This window comes from Macrotis lagotis, chromosome X (assembly GCF_037893015.1).
Source record: "Macrotis lagotis isolate mMagLag1 chromosome X, bilby.v1.9.chrom.fasta, whole genome shotgun sequence".
In the NCBI taxonomy this organism is placed as follows: domain Eukaryota; kingdom Metazoa; phylum Chordata; class Mammalia; order Peramelemorphia; family Peramelidae; genus Macrotis; species Macrotis lagotis.
In genome coordinates, this window is record NC_133666.1 from 592,447,780 (window position 1) to 592,461,657 (window position 13,878).

The 13,878-nt window shown below is 38.0% G+C and overlaps 2 long non-coding RNA genes across 2 annotated transcripts in view; one reads left to right on the forward strand and one right to left on the reverse strand.

The window, feature by feature from the left end:
• The window catches only part of LOC141498765 (uncharacterized), a 38,606-nt gene extending 28,224 nt beyond the window's left edge, over nucleotides 1-10,382 (forward strand). Inside the window, exon 4 of the long non-coding RNA XR_012471700.1 lies at nucleotides 4,256-10,382. This is a non-coding gene — a long non-coding RNA (uncharacterized LOC141498765). The remainder of the gene's footprint in view (nucleotides 1-4,255) is intronic.
• Nucleotides 1,076-4,388, reverse strand: LOC141498766 (uncharacterized). The gene is made up of 3 exons (XR_012471701.1): nucleotides 4,142-4,388; nucleotides 2,055-2,186; nucleotides 1,076-1,304 (listed from the first exon to the last, which is right to left on the reverse strand). It is a non-coding gene; the product is annotated as an uncharacterized LOC141498766 (long non-coding RNA).
• Nucleotides 10,383-13,878: the final 3,496 nt, after the last annotated feature.

Genomic DNA, 13,878 nt, shown 5'->3' on the forward strand with positions numbered 1-13,878 from the left:
TAATAATTACGTAGCTGTGTGGCCTTGGGCAAACCACTTAACCCCATTGCCTAGCAAAAACCTAAAAAAAAAAAAAAGAACTTATGAAACTCTGGGACTCAAAGAGGGGAGGGAGATACCTTGCCTAAGGATTATAGAATCAGTGATTTATAAAGGGACTTTCAGAGTTATCTAGTTTAGCCCTTTCATTTTTTCCAATGAGGACATTGAGATTACTTGTTATAAATGAATGAAAGAAAAACTTACTGGAGTGAGAGAAAAATTGGAGATTTTATTCATGAATTTCCTCCAGGATATGGGCATCTCACCCTGCATGAGGCATGAGGTAGCATTTGAACATCAGGTAATTTATAGTCTTCAGAAACTCTTTCCCCTCCCTCTTGGATTTTTATAGGCTCTCCGAGTTTGAGCTACAATCTAAGAGGTCTGCCCATCTCATGATATGTCCCTAACATGATCCTCCCCCCATCATAGGACACATGATATGCTGATGAACCTCAATCGTCACAGGGGGTGTATGGGATAATATTCAATTACCTAATTGTGCAAACTCAGTTAAATTAGGTCAAGATCTCTAGGTCACTCTTGACTGTTGAGAACTGGGTTCTTCTAATCTTGGGTTTATCATTTCTGGAATGGGATTAGGAAAGCTCTCCCAGTTTTGTGATTGGCTGGGTCATTCCCCCTTTGTAATGGATTCCCTAGGGACCCCCCCTCCACCCTGTGAAGACTAACAATGCCCTACATTCCTCACATTACTCAAGTAGAGGTGCCTCTGATATCTACTACCTAGGTGACCTCTTGGGGGGCAAGTCAGTAAATCTTCCTAGGTCCCAAATTCCTCATGTGCAAATGGAAGGGGTTCGACTGAATAGTTTCATTTAGCCCCAGATCTATGGACCTATAGTCCTGTGAATCAAGAATTTGAACTTAGGTCATCTAACTTCAGATCCAGTCTTCTTTTAATTATACCATAGAAACATATCTCACCTTGAACATTAGGATTTGTGAGACTCTTAACAAGTCACTTGATTGCATTGCATTGCATTGCTTCAGGCAATTGGTAGCGATGGTTTCTGCACAGGATCTCCCTGAGTCTATGAAATCATAGACCTTTTAAAAAAATTAGGAAGTATTCAGAATAACATGGGAAAATTTTTATAAAATGATACCGAATAAAGAAAGTGAAACCGGAACAGTAATATGCAAAGTGATGACAATAAAGTGAAGACGAAGAATCCGATGAGACATCAGAATTCAGGTGATGCGCAGTCATTTATTCCCTTTTGCCTCAGGATCCTCATCTGTAAAGCAAAGGTTTGGATTTGAGCTCCCTTCTAGCTCCACATCTGTGTGAAGTTATCAAATATGAGAGCCTGGATGTAGAGCTGGAGACCCGAGGGGTTAACATCTCCATTTCACGGGTAAGGAAACTGGGGCCCAGAGTTTAAATGACATTCCAAGGTGAGAAAGTGACAGAAGGTGGCTTTGAACCTAGGATTCCAGAGGAGATGACCTGTAGGTACAGATTATTGCCTATACTCTTAATGTTGGCTGCTCTACCTGGATGTTTTGCTCATTCTTTTTCTTCAGTACTCCAGGTTTCTATGGGTGCCATGGTGTCGGGGATAGTGTTTATAAGTGACATTAATATCTAAACCCTTGTCATCAATATAACATAACAACAAAAAACAAGGCTGACTGGTTACCAATGGATGACAACTGTGTGATTTCCTCAGTGTCACATTTGTCTGGTTTGAGATGCCTGGGGTGAAAGACTGCATACCTAAGACTTGGTAGGGTCAGAATTGCTTTAGTCTCTTCCTCTCCAGTCCAGGAGGAAGCAATGAATGGGAAGGTTTCTCTCTTATTGCTTTCTAGAAATTAGGGAAGTATAGTTAGCATCCTTTTACAAGTCTATCATTCTTCCCTCTTTCAGTCAGGGAGATTTCTGTGTTGTTTTTTTTAACTTGGAAAGTGGGTGGACTTGGCTTTCTTTGGGTATTACAGGTCAAAACTAGATGTTTCCGGGTGGGGAAACTATTGGTTCTTACCTTTCTATCTAGGTCAGATCCCAGGGTGTGGGACACTGTCACATAATGAAGCCTCTACCTTCATTATCTCATCTTCTAGGAGGGGGAGGAAAATACCAGCAGTCTGGTTCCCAGGTCTGGATCTCCTAAGTACTAGGGCATAGTAATGCAACTGGGTCAGTCTTTGTAGAGGACACTAGTTCGGCCAACCTATGTTGTGTCGATCTTAATCAATCTTATTAATTAAGCAACAAGTATTTATTAAGTGCCTACAGTGTGTCAAAGACTGTTCTAAGTCCAGGGGACATAAGTAAAAAGAATAAAACAATTCATAAAAGCTTATATTCTGACAAGGAGACAGTGATACATACATGCCTAATAAACATGTACATATATATGTATATAAGCAGAATATAGGACATACAATATACATTTATGTGTATACTTACATGTACATATAGGCACACATGTTTACAATTGGAAAAATTCACATTTATTTAATTTGTATAGACTAAATATGAATAAATTAAGTACAAAGAAATATATGATGTTAAATACAAGGTAGTTGGGGAATCTTCCTTTTCATGGACTTTTTGCTTGGTTGAGAAACACTGTTTACAACTTTTCTGGGATCTGGAAAAGTTCAAAATCAAATTGAAAACCTCCCCATAGATAAAGTTCCCTTCCCTCAGTACTCTGTATCTGTGAGGAACTAGGAGGGCATTCCAGTCATAGCTCATTTAAATGTCTTTTCCTTTCTTGAGATTGGGGAAGGTCAGTTATTTTGTGAGAATGTTAATTTATCTGACACAGTGGTAAATGTGTTATAGCCCCTAAACTGGAGTCAGGAGATCTGGGTTCAAGCATCAGCTTAGTCCCTTTGGAGATGATCTCATACGTCATCTGCTTAAAGCACCTCACTAACCTGATTGCCCTTCTCTGAACACTCTCTAGCTATCAATTGTCCTTCTTAAACCATGGCTTCCAGAACTGAACTCAGTACTGTGGATGAAGCTTGATAAAGACAGAGTAGAATGGGACTGGGCCTGGAGTCAGGAAGAATTGAGTTCAAATCCAGCCCCAGCCAGGTGACCCTGGGCAAGTCACTTATCCTGTTTAACCTTAGTTTCCTCTGTAAAATGAGCTGGAGAAGGAAATGACAGACCACTCCAGTATCTTTGTCAAGGAAACTCCAAATGAGGTCATGAAGAGTTGGACATGACTGAAAAATGACTGAACAACAACATGAAAATCTTTTTTTTAGTTGTTTTTTTTTGGAAAGGAAATGGGGTCAGATGATTTCCCAAGGTCACACAACTAGGTAATTAGTAAGTGTCTGAGGTAGGATTTGAACTCAAGACCTCCTGACTCCAGAGTTGGTGCTCTATTCACTGTGCCACCTAGCTGCCCCAACATGAAACTCTTAATACAGTCCAAGGTCATGTATCATTTTGACTCCCACAACACACTGCTTACACTATTGAATTTGTCATCCATTAAAACACTGAGGTCATCATCATTGTTATTTTTTAGCTTAGAGTCTAAAGACACAAGAGTCTGTGGTATTTTCTTAATTTTGTGCACCTAAGCCTTGTTTCCCAAAGAATTATTAAGGAAAGAGATTGTTTTACTTTTCTTGCATCCAACTCCGGTCTATTGGAATACTGTTTGGGGGACAAAGAAAGAATCAAATAATATTTGTGGATAGATACATTTTTTTTTAACACTATGAGCTTTTGTAGTTTACTCCCACTCCATGAGAGATATCTTTTTTTTTTTTTTGCAAGGCAAATGGGGTTAAGTGGCTTGTCCAAGGCCACACAGCTAGGTAATTATTAAGTGTCTGTGACTGGATTTGAACCCAGGTACTCCTGACTCCAAGGCCAGTGCTTTATCCACTACGCCACCTAGCCACCCCTGAGATATCTTTTTAAAAAAAAGAAAAACAATCAAGTCAAATGAATAAGACAGTAAAATGAAGATATCTTTCTGTATCTGCAGTACTCCTCACTTCTGTTTTAAGAAAGGTTAACAAAAATGTTTTTTCTTCCCCTACTAGCCCCCTACCTCATGAAAAGGAAAAAGGAAACCAGATTCCTTGTACTTACTCAAAAAAAACCCCCAAATTTTCTCAGTGGTTTTATGAAAAAGATGTAAAAGGCATGATTCTATGTTGGTTATTGATTGAATGATTATAATTGATTTTTCATCTGTATTCCTAGAATCTTCTCCTGACCAGGATTAAGAATTTGAAGAAAGAATCCATACTCTAAAGGGACTTGAATGTACAGTGAATCCTTTAGAGAGAACATAACTACTATGGGAAGACTGAGTTCCTTCAAATACTCTGCTACAGAATTTTCACCTATTGAAAGGAGAAGAATTCCACCAATCTCTTCTGATGTTTGTTTCATCATTCTTTAGAACTGACTCTTTGCCCTTGGAGACCATGCCATTAGAGTCCAAATTCTGTTTTGTCTTCCTAGTCATAGTCAATGGGCATTTGTTAAACACTTACTTTATGCTAGGTCCTGGATTAAGCACTGGGGAGACAAATAGAAATAAAAACATAGTCCCTGCCTCAAGGAGCTTACAGTTTAACAGAAAAAGAAGACTCAAAAAAGAAGCTGAATAGATAAGGAGATGAAGGGTGAGGGTATGGGGAGATAGTACAGGAATGGGGCAAAGTTTGAGAGGATCAAAAGCAGTATAGTTAGTAGGAACTGGGGAGAAGTGTGTGTTGGACCCCCTCTTTAAATAGAGCCCCTGATGTCTATGGCCCTGCTCTCCAGTCAAAGGATTCAATCATTCTAGGATCAATCTTGCTAAACTGAAAAGCTGTGCAGTCCAGTGACAGGTTCCATGTCTGGGATAATCAAATCCAAAAGGAGTCCTTTTCAGATTGATGGTAAAATCTGTAGTCAGAGCAACTCTTAAAATCAATCTGCTTAAAGTATGTGCATCTTTGTAAGGAATGGGAATATCCATTTTGACAAATCATTGATTCATAATGCTTTTAAGATATTGAGTAAGACTGAAAGTGATAGGTGTCCCTTATACCAATTATAGGATTACTTGATCAGGGGCAACTCAGGGACACGGTGGGTAGAACACTGGAGCTAGTCAGGAAGACTTGTGTTCATATCCTGCCTCAGACACTTACTAGCTGTGTGACCCTGTGCAGGTCACTTAACTTCTATGTGTCTCAGTTTCTACAACTGGAAAATGGGGATAATAATGCCAACTTCCCAGAGTTGTGAGGACCAAATGAGCTAATATTTGTAAAACACTTAGCACAGTGTCTGGTACAGGGTAGTTACTCTATAAATGATGGTGATGATGATGATGAAGATGATGATGATAAGTCATTGGAGGAGATGACATTCACTGAAAGGAGGATGAGTTCAAGCCTTTGTCTGGCTTGCCAGAAGACTTGAACCTAGAGAGAATTTTGTGGCTAGTGTAGAGATGAAGGGAAATGTAAAATGCCCACAACCTGCATCATGTTTCAGTGTTTTATGTGGCACTCTCCTAGGAGTGTGTGTGTGTGTGTGTGTGTGTGTGAGAGAGAGAGAGAGAGAATAGTTATGTTATTGATTCTTATTTATGTTTTCTATGTTCATGTGTAATTGTGGTCTTGTATGTGTATGGGGCTCCATTTCTGGTTCTAGTCAATCATATGGAGGCTTTGTTGGAGGAGGGGTGCTTCTGGCCAGTAAGGAGATTCTTCATAATTTTCAAATGCAATGAATCACACATGGCTGGGAGCAAAAATCCCCTTCCCCTTCCCCCCCTTCAAACCCTCCCAGAATCAGGACAGAATCTTCACTACATGTGTATTCAACATTTCTTTTTTGTAGAGGAAATAAATAACTGTCTAGAATAATGGAGGAAATAGATCTTATGTTCTTTACAACCAGCTGTCTCTTGTAATAAAAATATGCATGACAATTGAGCAGCAAATTTCTTGAGTGTTTTGCAGAACTTAATGTTTATGTTAGTCAGCTGACAATTGTCCACTGCCCATTTTGTTGTTTAGTTTTGAATCCACTTATGTCTTGTTTGCTAAATCTAACTGGACTATCTTTTCCTTGAGTCTCTGCATCTTAGGTGCTTGTTCTATTCAATTAATTGAGGTGTGTGGGGTGGTACTAGCATTTCTAGTATGAGGACTGCTGAGTCCTTTTAAAAGGACTGCTTACCCACCTTTGATATCCACTTGTCACCCAACTCTTTCCTATGACTCTAAGAAGTTGTAGCCAATGCAGTGATCACACCCAGTAAAAGCGTCTAGGAAGAAGTACTTAAACTAGGTTGAGGGTAAATGATGAATCTCAAAACTGTTGGTGAATTAGGGGGATGTCTAAGTATGTAAATATTTCCCCAATGAAATAGGGGGATGAGTGAAATTTGTTCTGATGCCACGAGGGCATCAGAGGCAGACACTGTGGGTGTTTAGAGTTTGGTTAGACAATAAAGATACCAGACTATCACCAATTATCTTGAATTTTGTTTTGCCACTGGACTTAGAGGACTCAGAAGAGAGAGAATGATTTTGTGCAATTTTGCTTCACTTAAATCCAATTCATTTGCAAGTCAAAATATCACCTATCATCTATCATTTTACTATTTTATGCTAAATAGCAGACAAAGCTGACAAAGCCAGCTTACTGAAGTTTAAGTTGGATACAGATTTTTCTGGAGTGGTCACTGCATGGAGGAGCTCTGTGAAGATGGTGGAAATTTTGCAGTCAGAGCTAATCTATTCAGTTAGCTTGTCTTTAGTATCAATTGTGAACTTTGGGAGAAGATGGCATAGGCCTGCCCTGAATAGAATGCCTGCATCAAAAAAAGTGCTATGATCTATGGGCAAAGTAGAATTTTATCAAGACAGAGGAAACAGGAGATGCACAAACCTAGAGACATTTCCATCCCAAATGTTCAAATGGGCAATTTGTGCCTGACCTTTTGAACTCATATTGGACTGATAAGCCACAGTCAAACATATTGTACTTAGGTCCCAACATGGTGATGTCATTGGTCCACTTTGAGGACAAAGCATAGATGACATCATTCAATTATTGAGTACCTACTATGCATTCTTTTAACAGAAAGCACAGTTCTTTTTCACTCAATTTAATTAACAGTGATTATGGGAGCCTGGTATTGTGCTTTGGCAACCACTGAATCACAGAGTTGGAAAGAGTCTACATCAGAGGCCATCTGTTCCAATCTTTATCTAAATAAGAGTCTTTTCTGCCATACCATAAACTGGTAGTCATTTAGTGATTCAATGGAAGTCCTTTTAATTCCATGATCCTCAGTTTCCTCATTTCTAAAGTGAAGGGTTTGGACAAGCTTAGTGTGAAAAATTAATTCTAAGAATTAGTTATATTTTTTCACATTTACATTATTCACTTACGACTATATATAAAATAATAATTAATAGTAGCTAAGAGTCATCTAGTAGTTACTGTGTGTCAGTTACTTTGCCAAATATATTATTTCAACCTCACAATAACTCTGGGAGATAGGTGCTCTTATTATTCCCATTTTACAGAGGAGGAACTGAGGCAATCAGAAATTAAATGATTTGTTCAGATTTCCACAGCTAGCAATTAGGTCTTTCTGACTCTGAGTCTAGTGTCCTATCTACTGCACCACTCAGTAATTTGTTCTAATCCAATGTAAATAAGCAAAGAAAATATTAAAATAAATTTGTAAAAATCTGTTTATTAGCATAATATAATAATAAAGGATAAGAGAAATATATTTTCTGATTCAAGCTTATTAAAAAATAAGAATTATTATAGAAAGCAAAATTTAAAAAAATCACCTCCTTCACAGAGGTGTTGTGAAGACTAAATGAGATAACCTATGTATATTGCTGCACAAATACTAGTGTTAAGTGGCATAAAATGCCATTGAGAAAGCCTGAGATTGGAGAAATGGATAGCCTGTCCATGTGTGAGAATGGGTTATTTTTTTTTCTTTTTAAGTTTTTTGCAAGGCAAATGGGGTTAAGTGGCTTGCCCAAGGCCACACAGCTACGTAATCATTAAGTGTCTGAGGCTGGATTTGAATTCAGGTACTCCTGACTCCAAGGCCGGTGCTTTATCCACTACGCCACCTAGCCACCCTGAGAATGAGTAATAAACAGATGGACAATCTAGATGCTTTACTCTGTGAAATGTAAAAAACAAAACAAAACAAAAACTCCATAATAATAACACATAAAAACATTCAGAGGAACACCTTTAGGAACCACTAGAATATGGGGAGGAATCTTGGATGAATATAATCAAGATGGGTCTAGCAAGAGAAGGTTGGTTTATACATGGCTTTTGGTATATATTTGTAGAGGACATAACTTTATGAATGAATTCATTGATCTATTGAAGCTTGATCTATTGATCTATTGGCTTCCAAGAATGACTGTGTTTCCCTCAGTAACTTGATGAATGCATTTATCTCATTTCTTGCATATTTATATACGTGTTTAATGGATATCCTTGACATCTCTTTCAGTATTATCCATCTTTCATGGTGAATTCATTGAAGGCTAAGACCTGAAGTAGGATACCAGCAAACTGAATATTTTTGAAACTTTATCAAAAGATAAATGTAAAATACTTGGAAAGCCTTAAAATATTTAATGCCAACTATTCTTCTTTTCTTCTTTCTTCTTCATTTTAATTATTTCCGGGGGGAGGGGATATTAAGGGAGTTCAGTTCAATTCAAGAAATGTTCTAAGCATCTGCTGTGTGTTGCACTTTGGGGGTATAACTATGAGAACAAAAACTCTTGCCCTCAAGGAGTTTACAATCTCCAGAAGTCTGGAAAGAATATCATATGGGAAAAAGGTCAGGGAACCAATGATATTGAGTTCCATAAAGAAAACACATGGATTCCTATCATCCTGGGAACTGTATTAGGAATGGACTTTATGGATCTCTTCAACCTTTGTTTACCTGGGAGAAGAAGAGGACAAGGGTAGTCTTCATAAGATTATATATAGACTAGGACCACAAATTTACAAGTAGACTCTGGAAAACAAAGGACATGACACTTTCAGCTTCGGTGAATAAACATTGATGTTTTTCAGTTGTTTCAGTTGTGTCTGACTCTTGATGACCTAATTTGGAGTTTTCTTGGCAAAAATAATGGAGTGGTTTAGCATATCCTTCTCCAGCTCATTTTACAAGTGAGGAAACTGAGGCCAATAGGGTAAAGTGTCTTGTCCAGGGTCACACAGTTAATAAATGTCTGAGGTCAGGTTTGAACTCAGGAAGAAGAGTCTTTCTGACTCAGTCCTGGCACTCTATTCACGGTGCCCACTAACTGCCCTTATTGCTTTAAGAATCTATTATTTGGAGTGCATGGTTTTTTTTGGGGGGGGTAGAGATCTGAACGTCTGTCAAGAGAGATTTTATTTACTTTGTGTGGTTATAGGAGGATAGGCCTAAGACTGGTCAGAATTATAAGGGTAAGTTTATCAGCTAACTATTAGGGATAATAATGGGTTACTTTTCATAAAGAACCTTCAAAAAATATTTAAGTGAAAAGCAAGGTAACTGTGTGTTAGTATTATCACAGAAAGAGTCCTGGGCTGGGTAGATAGAAGACTGGACTATATGTCTGCTAAGACTTTGATGTTTTGAATGGACCAGTTTAACTTTTCAGTTTCATCCATATGGAATCATGGAATTTGAAACTTGGAAATAGACCTTAGAGATTTTCTGGTTCAATAACCGCTTTTTAGCTTATTTTTTAAAAATTCATTTTTATTAATATCTTTGTCTTTATTCTCACCCTAATCCTTGACTAAACCCTCCCTTATTAATTGAAAATGTCTGATCCAGAAATCTTGTCTGACATTGGATACAGTAGTCTGTCCTGATAATCTACTTCTCTGAGTGAAGGAGAGAGGTATATTTCTTTACTGATTTATTTTCCTGGACTTTAATTTTTTTTTTTTAATCAAAGTGATCTTTTGCTTACATTTCAACTGCCTCACTTTACAGAAGAAAATACTCCCTGTGAGAGTCTTCATTTTTAACTTCAAAGCCGAGATCAAAAGCCCATTTGGGAGGAATATTTAGAGGGGATTTCAAATCAGTATTATTTGGTCAGATGACCTCACTGTAAGCCTATCATTAGCAGGTAGGAATCCATTTGGAAGACTAAAAATACACGCCTTTTATAGAACTCTAGGGCAGCTCTATCCTCAGATCTGACCCTGGTATAAGCTAGACCAGTTCTAGGAACCAAAAGCAGTCAAGAACATGTTTTATAAAACTTAAACTGGGTAGGTACATGGGTAGGAAGCCAATTCATTTTTTTTTTTTTTTTTTAGGTTTTTGCAAGGCAATGGGGTTGAATGGCTTGCCCAAGGCCACAGAGCAAGGTAATTATTAAGTGTCTGAAGTTGGATTTGAACTTAGGTCCTCCTGACTCCAGGGCCAGTGCTCTATCTGCTGTGCCACCTAGCCACCCGGAAGCCAATTCATTTTTGATAGATATATCCTGACATTCCAGAGAAAAAGTTTCAATCCCACAAACCCAATGCTAAACAAAACATTCTACTTCTGTAGAGTAGTAAACAATACAAGTAAAATTTTCTTTAAAATAATAGATATCCAGAAGTGTAATTAGTTGCCTGGGGGTGGTGATAGGATATCCTTTGATGGGAATTCTTCAAGAAAAGGGTCTGGATGATTATTTATCCATATGTTATAGAAGGCACTTTTACTTAGTAATGGATTGAAATAGATAACCCCTTTGATTTTTCCAACTCTTGACGATTGGAGATTCTTTTAGTTCAATTTCTGAAGTCCTTTGCCATTGGGAGTCTATGATTTTATAAATTGTTTGATCTACTGAAGTTTGTTGATTCATTGATTAGAGTGTATGGTGTGGATTTGGGAGGACACAAGTTCAAAATCCTGCTGTGTGACCCTGACTCAGTCACCTAATCCTTTTTACCTCAGTTCCTTAACTGCAAAATAAACTGGAGAAGGAAATAGTAAATTGCTCAGAAAACTCTATATGGGGTTAAAAAAGAGTCAGATTTGACTGAAAATGATCATACAACAACATACTGTCTATATATGCCTATGTGTATGTGTGTGAGTCTATATGTGTGTATGTGTGTGTAAATAAGCATACCTGACAAACCTAAATTTTTCTCTTTGCAACTTCCACCAATTTCTCTGATTCTTCTCTCTCTCTCTCTCTCTTTTTTTTTTTTGCAAGGCAATGGGGTTAAGTGGCTTGCCCAAGGCCACAAAGCTAAGTAATTATTAAGTGTCTGAGGTCGGATTTGAACTTAGGTCCCCCTGACTCCAGGGTTCGATGCTCTATGCACTGCGCCACCTAGCCACCCCCTGATTCTTCTCTTCATCACCAAACAGAGCATTCTACCTCTGTAGACTCCTGTCTTTGTTGAGAGGAAAGAAATATGTGCCAGCATCAAACCTCTCTGGTCAACATTAATCATTTCATTCAATATGAATTTGATTGCCTTTTTGTGTTGTCTTCATTTACTTTGATATAGTCACTGTACAAATTAGTTTCTTAGTTCTTTGCTTTCTTTGCACAGGCCTGTTATCTTTACCCACAATCTGAAATGCCCTCTCTGTTTTATCCTGATTTTTGAATCACCTATCTACTCCCACCTTTACCTTTCTCTCTTCCTTTGACCTTAAGATCCTTTTGTAATAGATTTCTGTAACCTATTGCTGAGACTATTCATATATGATTAGTCAGAAAACTTTTTTTTTACCCTCCTCATTGGTATTTCTTATGTATCTAGAATGTAGGATGGAACAATTATGAAATACAGTGCTTAGAGGAAGCTAGGTGGCGCAGTGGATAGAGCATCAGCCCTGGAGTCAGGAGTCCCTGGGTTCAAATCCGACCTCAGACACTTAATAATTACCTACCTGTGTGGCCTTGGGCAAGCCACTTAAACCCATTGCCTTGCAAAAACCTAAAAAAAGAAAAGAAAAGAAATACAGCGCTTAACTAAAAGGAGTTTATAATTTAGGTAAGAATGAAGTATACGAACAGGAGACATTTAGGGAAGGAATCATTCTGTTGACTGATTCATACAAAAAAGAAAAACACAAACTCCCAAATCCAGAAAGAAAGGAGACAACATAGTGGGCAGGAGGAGGATATGAATTGGTTAAGACTAGAAGTATTGCTTATGAATAACAGGTGATCCTTGTGGTTCAGATTTGTATTTTTAATAGTGTCACTGTCTATTATCATCACCATCTTATATGTAGGAAAGAACATTTTGATTTTTGAGTCTCAAGATATGAGACTTGAATTACTGGCACTGTGAGCTGCTGATAAAGAATCTCATTCTGTTTACTGGTTTTCTCCTTCACAGAATATGGATGGTTCTTTCATTTTTAATCCCATAAGGTCATTATGAGGATTAAGTAGCATCTAGAATTAGAAATATTCTCTGTCCTTGCTATTGCCTTTTCTTTCCTCTGGCATGTAGAATTACTCAGGGTAGTTCCTTGAGTATCCCAATGGTTCCCCTTATTTTTTTGGGTGTGGAAACTGAGTCCTAAAGAGGTTTTGATTTCTTCAAGATCACAAAGTAAGCATCAGAACAACATTTCAGTCAAGGTCCTTTTGAATCCATAGTCAAGATTCTTGACACTACTTCTTAGATTACTTTTTTATAAACTGATATCTCAAAATAAACAAAAATTAAAATGCTTTGTGAGTTCCTTTTGGGAAAAGAAATGTAGTATAGAATCCTTGTTTCTGGGTTTCCTTGAATTCAGATATCTTAGTATTTCCAGAGCTTATAGCTGTTCTTTAGGGTACCTGAGCCTGTTTGAAAAAACATTAATGTTCATCAGATCTTAGATTTTGAACTGGAAGGAACCTTGGTGGTCATCTAGCCAAACACTCTCATTTTTATAGATGAAGAAACTGAAGTCCAGACAGGTTAAATTTCTTGGGATCATAGACTCATTCATTGAGAACTAGAGGAGGCTTTAGAGGTCAGTGACCCCCCCCCCCCCACCTTTTACAGAGGAGAAAACCAAGTCTGAGAGAAGTGATTTGCATTATACTAATGAAAAATCAGGATTTGAAACCCCATCTTATGACTTCAAATCCAGTTCTCTTCATAGCAAAGCAAATTTATTATTAAACTCTGTCATTGCTATTGCCTTTTCTTTCCTCTGACATGGAGAATTACTCAGGGTAGTTCCTTGAGTATCCCAAGTATCCAGGCATCCTAAGATATGCCTAAATAAAATTCAGTAAAGGTAAGTAAGGACAAAAGCTTACACCGCCCCCTTTTTTTCCCCTATTCCATTCTCTGTCAGAATTTCCCAGCTCTGACCTTGCTATATCCAAGTGACAGCTGTTCATGATCTTTTTTTTTGTTTGTTTTTGCAAGGCAATGGGGTTAAGTGGCTTGCCCAAGGTCACACATATAGGTAATTATTAAGTGTCTGAGGTTGGATTTGAACCCAGGTACTCCTGACTCCAGGACCAGCACTCTATCCACTATGCCACCTAGCCATCGCTGTAAATGATCTTAAAGCCTTCTCTGTATCCCTCAGACAGCTAGAGTCAACTAGGATAGAGTGCTGGTCCTCGAGTCAGGATAAATCTGAGTTCAAATCCAATCTCACTAGTTGTGTGATCCCTGCAAAAGTCATTTAATCCTGTTTGCCTCAGTTTTCTCATCTGTAAAATGAACTGAAGAAGGAAATGGCAAAACATCCCAGTATTACTGCCAGAAGATCCCAAGTTAGATCATTAAGATTTGAACATGGCTGAAAAACAACTCAACAAATGGGTCTC